General features: G+C 40.6%; 1 long non-coding RNA gene across 1 annotated transcript; it reads right to left on the bottom strand.

Annotated features, from left to right (window-relative positions):
- Positions 1-786: 786 nt before the first annotated feature.
- Positions 787-6632, bottom strand: LOC143415055 (uncharacterized). The gene is made up of 3 exons (XR_013095668.1): positions 6469-6632; positions 1483-1647; positions 787-1405 (listed from the first exon to the last, which is right to left on the bottom strand). It is a non-coding gene; the product is annotated as an uncharacterized LOC143415055 (long non-coding RNA).
- Positions 6633-7020: the final 388 nt, after the last annotated feature.

Here is a 7020-nt window from a genome sequence, read left to right as displayed (position 1 = left end):
TGTTTTGTTTAAATTTCACCAACTTGCTGATGCCCACGGTTGTGAGTGCGGCTTCTTGCTGTACATGGGTGGATGGTTGTAAATCACATCACAGATGCCAAAAACCTCTCAAACCAAGCCCCCTTGCCGGTGATGCTGTGCGCAACCTCGTGACGGAGTCAAGCATATTCAAAACACCCCCTCACCTCCCGTGTCAAACTCAAATGTCAGCCTATTTCATGTGTCACTTTTGGAGCAGTTGCCATCCCGACGAGCCATGGAGAAGTTCGTGTTTGTGTTATTTTACTTATTTGGTGTTCTGGTGTGTTTGGGCACCGGTCAGCACCATCGTGTTGAGCACGTGTTGGACCGTGGACACACCGGATTCAGTGGGAGAATAACGGTCAGGTGTACAGTTTACTGAGCACTGGGACTCAGTATCGTTTACCAGCACAGACACGGAGACGCGCTCAGCTTCTATTGAGAGCAAACAACCAAGTGAACCCTCCGGCTGCGTCCAGTAGACGAGACACACCGTCTGGGCCGGGAGCTTTCCGAGCATTCAGACTCTTAAACTGCTTCAAGAAATGGTTCTTTGGGGCACCTTTAATGGTTTTTCAAAGAACCTTTTTAAAAATGGTTCTTTAAAGAACCATTTTTAAAAAGGTCCTTCAAATGGTTCTTTAAAAGAACCATTTTAAAGAACCTTTTTTGAGTGGTTCTTTAAAAAAAACCATTTTAAATCTTTCAAAATAAAATGCATCATAAATTGAATTTGAGTAGGGTAAAATAAATACGAGCACAGCATAGACATATATTAATGGTTTATTGTCATTTTGTAGTTACCAAAAGACAAAAAGGCATTTTAACCCTCAGCACAACATCACTACTAATACATGTCACATATTAGTGTTTTAAAAAGTAATAATTAAATATATTGGCTATACTATAAATAAATATATATATAAATACTATATCTACAGATAACACAACAAATAATACATGTATTGTTTAATTAATAAAACATCAGAAAGTGATAAAACACATTAGAAATAGCAATAGCTTCATAACAGACCAATAAATCAACACATTTTCATCAGCAGATATTTGCATGTTCAGTAAAAACATTTCAACAACAAGTTTATGATTAAAATGATCAATGAACTTCAGCCTTACGCTATGTAATGTACTTTTCATGTTGTACTCATGGTCCTTTGTTAGTCCAGTTTAGGACAATGTCTCTGACGTATGTTTCATATCAAATATATGTCATATCAAAACAAGCCCACACCTGCAGTTGTTTCAGTTTTTCACTGGTGTTTCCTGTCAGCTGGTCAACCTCACTCAGGCGGACATCCATATCAGCCAACCAAATGACAAGTTCCTCCCTTTGTGCTTCAAATCCCTCCCACTCTGAGACAAGGAGCTGAAAGAGAGAGAAAAGAGTCAATTATAAAGAAGAGAGAAAAGTGAAACCCTCCTCAGAAGGTCTGACTCGCATACCTGCAGTTGACCTGTGATGGACTCCAGTTTGGCGTTCACGTCATCCCTCGTCGATGCCAACAGCCGAGTCTGCAGGGTGCCCTGGAAGAGCTGAGTTAATGTTCGACTCCTCCTGGTCAGGCTCTCCAGCTGGATGACCCGAGGTCTCCCCTCTCGCCGCTGCCTCTGAACGCACAAACACAAATTGCATCTGAAGCAGGAGGTGCAGATTTTTTTTGCTATTCTTTTCTAAATCCAGGCTTGATCACGTGAAGGTATTTGGAAAATTGTTTTGGCCAGTGGACGACTGTTGTCTTGCAGAAAGTCAAACCAAACATATGCGATACACAATCAATTCACAAGAACACATTGTAAAAAATAAGTCCAGTTCTTGCCTGATTTCAAGTGAAAGCTGCATCAAAACAGGGTAAAATGAGTGTTTGCAGCAAATGTGAGCACAAAGCCTCACTTTGTACAAGCCTGCTATTACAGTTCTCCTCTATGCAGACGACTTTCCTGTTTTCAAGGCACAACTTGGATCTGCTGTACGAATCTTATGGATACACACTAAATGAAATAATAGTGTGCATGACTCCAGATTCTGATCCCTCATCCTAATATGGTCCCAACATAGCAACAGCAATAATGCAAATGTTGAGGCTTCAAAATACAAAGTCCATAAACCAATGGCTGACATGGGTTTTATCATAAGGGTGATAAATATACAGATTTCAGACTGTCTTAGAGATTTGATGTTCATTTACCTGCAGATGCACTATACCTGCTCCATGGTTTTTCACAACATTTTGCATATCACTATTTAATACAGGAAGTACGTGAACTAAAACATGTCATCGTTCTTTGTGAGAGGACCATATTAATGAAACAAACCTCAATGACATCATAGGGATCCAGGGCTCGCAAAATCGCTAGCCCGACGTCCCGGGGCTAGTGATATTTCCAGTCGGGCTACCAAAATCTATCTCAGCCCTGCCCGTCGGGCTATCATAGGAAGTCAACTTTCTTTCGCAAATGTAGCTGAGTAATTAGCTGAGTCCTCATCAAAGAACAGTGCTCTTTAATGAATGCAGCACATAACTTTACATCGTAGAGGTAACAGGGAGACATATCGAGTTATCAGATAGCCGTCTTAACTATATTCTAACTCTACAATTTCCCGACTGCACTTTCCTCTTATTTCACGACACCACCCTCTAGTGGTGCAATATGGTATAGTCAGACAGGACACAACATCACTCACTAGCTTACTCTTCAAACGTGACACGTGAAATCTCCCGCAGCAAGCTTAAACGTGCTAGAGGTTGACTGCGCAGAGAATTTAAAAAAAAATCTCTGGCATGTGTAAAGACAGATGGATTTACGCAGGTATTTTAGTTCTGCTGAGCCAAAAAAGACAGGTCAGGATGAAGAAGGGACAGGCAAAGAAAGACCTACCACAAAGCGGAAAAGTTATCATAAATCAGACTACGAGGCAAAAAGAAAGCGCAGTTTTTTGGATTCATGGACAAAAGAATTTCTGTGGCTGGAATATGACAAGGTAAATAACATGATGTTCTGCCGGGTGTGTCGTGAGTTTCCCTCTATTGCTGAGTCGACAAGCGCCTTTGTTACTGGGACCAGTAATTTTAGGAAAGACCCCATCAGAACTCATGAGAAATCTCTGCATCACAAGAAATGCATTGGTGCTCAGTCTGCAGCATCTGTCCCAGAACAAACACCAATTGCAAAAACCATACTAAAAATAAACCAAGCACAACAAGAAGTCCTGAAAAAGCTGTTTAGAACTGCGTACTATGTTGCAAAGAGTGAACTACCACTGGCAAAATTTAGCAGTCTTTGCAAACTTCAGAAAGCAAATGGCCTAGATCTTGGTTCCACTTACCTCAATGACCATGCTTGCAGAGAGTTTATTGGAGCAATAGCACAAACTTCAAGAGACCAGATTGAAAAGGAAATTCAAGAAAGCAGGTTCTTATCCATTCTTGCAGATGGCAGTACAGACACTGGTATAATAGAACAGGAGTTGGTTCACGTCAGGTATGTGAGGGATAATGGTGACATAGCCACATACATGATCAAATGTCAGCCAGTCAAGAGTGCAAATGCTGCAGGTATTTTAGAGGCTATTGATGAAGCAGTGAACACCATGGGTATCAGAGAGGACACATGGAAAAAGAAAGTAGTGTGTGCAAATTTTGATGGTGCTGCAGTGATGATGGGTGAGAAAACAGGAGTAGCTGGGAGACTGAAACAGAGGATACCCCACATCATAACAATCCACTGTGTGGCACACAAACTAGAGCTAGCCGTGCTGGATAGCGTGAAAGTCTGTGAGTACCTGGTGAAATTTGAAGATACACTGAAAACCATCTTTAAGATGTACTACTATTCCCCAAAGAAGCGAAGAGAGCTGACAGAAATAAGTGAACTGCTAAATGAGAGGCTGGCACATTTCAGTGGGCTGAAGAGCACACGGTGGCTTCCAAGCCGGCTGAGATGTCTAAAGGCTGTGGAAAAAAATTACACTCCCACTGTTGTTCATATGGAGAACATGGCAGAAGGAAGTGATGTCAAAGCCGAGGATGCAGCCAAGGCTAAGGGGGTGGTGCAGGAGATGAAGACTGAGAAATTTGTTCGCTTCCTGCATTTCATGTTGGACTACAGTACCATCTTATCCAAGTGCTCTACTGATTTTCAGCATGATAACCTAAACATCACACGAACAAATCAGTTAGTTGAGAGCACAACATCACGCTTACTCAGCCTAAAAACAAAACCAGGAGAATATCAGAAAACCTTGGACACAAAGTTCACAGCGAACCAGGATGGTAGCATTTGCTACTGTGGAACTCGGCTAACAAAAAGTCAGCGACCTGCTAGAAGAGGTGAGGGAACAGACAAAGACACCTTTGGTGCAGAGATCCAGAAGATTATTGACAACACAGTCAAGTACATGGACAACAGATTTAAAAATCTCCACGAAAAGCCTCTCTCTTGTTTCAAGGTTTTTGACCCTTCCACTCTTCCCTACCCCAGAGAAGAACTAGCAAATTATGGGGATGAAGAGGTGGATTATCTTGTCACACATTTTGCCTGTTTGCTAGATGCAGAAGAGAAAGAGAAAATTCCACAAGAATGGATGGATCTAAAAGTGTGGCTTGCAGAACGCCGGGGTCGCAAAGTAGATTGCTTGTACAGAGATCTCCTCTCTGAGAATCCAGAACATCTCTCTCATATCTTGTTGCTGGTGAAATTAATGCTGACACTTAGTCCATCGACAGCCATCTGTGAGAGAGGATTTTCTTGCATGAACCGAGTGAAGACAACACATCGTACCTCTCTACACCCTAAAACACTGAATGACTGCATGCAACTCTCCATTAATGGGGAAACAGTTGAATCTTTTTGCCCTGACAAGTCGATTCGTTTCTGGATGTTTTCTGGAAAAGGTTCAAGACACCTGGATCATAAAACCCCGACAAGAACAAAGAGCAGTGAAATGGAGGGCAATGCACAGGAAGAGAAAGCTGATGAAGGAGATGCTATGCCCTCAACGTCGAGTGGCATTTTCTCATCCGAGACTTCAGTGGAAATTTCAGATTCAGGATCTGACACAGACTAATTCATGTTCTACACAGTTCTAACAAGTTCACAGAAAATTCTGTTTAATTAGAACCAGATATTTGAGTTGATTGTAATGTTTACACAGTTGTTGTAATTTGTGTTTTAACAATTTTTTGATTGATGTTTTGTTTCCTTTACAATATTATACAATAAAAATAATCTTTTTTTATTCGGGCTACTCAAATTTATTTCGGGCTACCAAAAACTAAAGAGTGCCTGCCCGAAGGGCTACCAGGGATTTTAAAATTTTGCGAGCCCTGGGATCCCTAAAGATGCTCCTGCTGCTTCTCTTCCTCCTCATCCAAAGCTTCCTTCTCCTTGTCCTCAACTTCCATCCAATTGTAATTCAATCTAATTGTGTTTCTGCCCCTCCTCTTCCTCATTTTGTTGGACCTGTGAACACAGTTAATGTGAATCTGGATTAATTTGTGCAAACAAGAAAAATCTACAGCTTTTTGGTCAGAGGTGCTCTTGTGATTTAAGCCGGGTAGAGTAGATTTATGTGTTGATGCTACCTGCTTCAGCTCTGGCTGGATTACAAACTTTAACCATGTGCTGAACTTTGGCCCAGCGTTGATACCTCTTGTTAGTATAACGACCTCTTCTTAGCTTGTATGTATGATGTATGATGGTGGATAAATTAAATATACAAAAAAATTTAACTATATTACAAAAGAACATCTATCTTGGAAACATCAAATGACCGGAGCATAACTTGTCAACTAGTCCGAAACTAAGTTATGCAGGAACAGTCAAAGACACACCTTCTCATGTTTGAAACCATTGTTTGAAAGGTTCTTTGTGGCACCAAAACAGGTTCTTCTATGGCATCAGTCTAAAGAACCACTTTCTATTCATTTCTATATAATTCGATTAGACAATGAAGAGTTATCTAATCTAATTATTCATTCAAAACTCTTATGCATAGCTGTATTTTATACAGCTCATACAGAATTCAAAGTACAGGTTCATGTGAGTATTTAATGTACGGCTCAGATCTACAGAATTTCAGTTTCTAGAGCAGACACAGAGCTCACAACAAGCTTCAGGCACCATTTTAGTGACTTTAACAATATATTAAATTTTAATTTCGGTCTAGCTGACATTAGGTTATGTACGCAGCACGCAATTGAACCACATATTTTAGAAGCCAAAGGTTCAAATTAGCTGGGAGCACCTTCACTTAATTATAACAGTGGTTTTGTTAGGAAAACAGTTTCTGTATACCGGATACTAAATTGCGCTGACCTCAACGGCTAACGTATCTAGCTAATCGCTACTGTTAGCACAACATTAACAGCAAGCTACAATGACGAGTAACAAAAACAAAACAGTAATAAGGTTTTAATGGAAATGTTTTACCTTTCCTAACAGTCCCAGAATCCACAGCTTCAAAGTCCAGCAGGTACTGAAGACTGTTATCCGTTTCGCTGTCACCGTCCGTGAGTTTTTTTCCCCGAAAGGTCAAGGCCCGCCGCTCGCACACTCTGTCTGCGCATGCGCATCCCAACGACTGACCCCCTCCGTTCGCTCCCGGGAGGTTATAGTATGACGTGTTCTGACGTCACTCTCTCTCTCTGTCATTTATTTGGCTCGAAACACATATTAACAAATTGCTCAGTGATGAACAACTACTCAGATCATTTACCTAAGCTGTGCTTTGTCAAAACGAAGTGTGTGTTCATTACACTGACATTCTGTTCTGCAATTGTTATTTACTTGTATCTTATAATTTGACTTTACATACTGCTGGGTGGTTTGTAAAGTTTACAATAACTAGTATTATCATTATGCTGTATTTTCAAAAATATATAATAATCTCAAAAGTAATGCCTTGGAGTAGAAAATAGTAATGCTTTATTAAAATTTAAAACTAAAGTACAGTACTTGAATGTGTGTATTGTGTCTACTGTT

The sequence above is a fragment of the Maylandia zebra genome, linkage group LG23, assembly GCF_041146795.1.
Source record: "Maylandia zebra isolate NMK-2024a linkage group LG23, Mzebra_GT3a, whole genome shotgun sequence".
Taxonomy (NCBI): Eukaryota; Metazoa; Chordata; class Actinopteri; order Cichliformes; family Cichlidae; genus Maylandia; species Maylandia zebra.
This window is presented reverse-complemented; position numbering and strand designations above follow the sequence as displayed.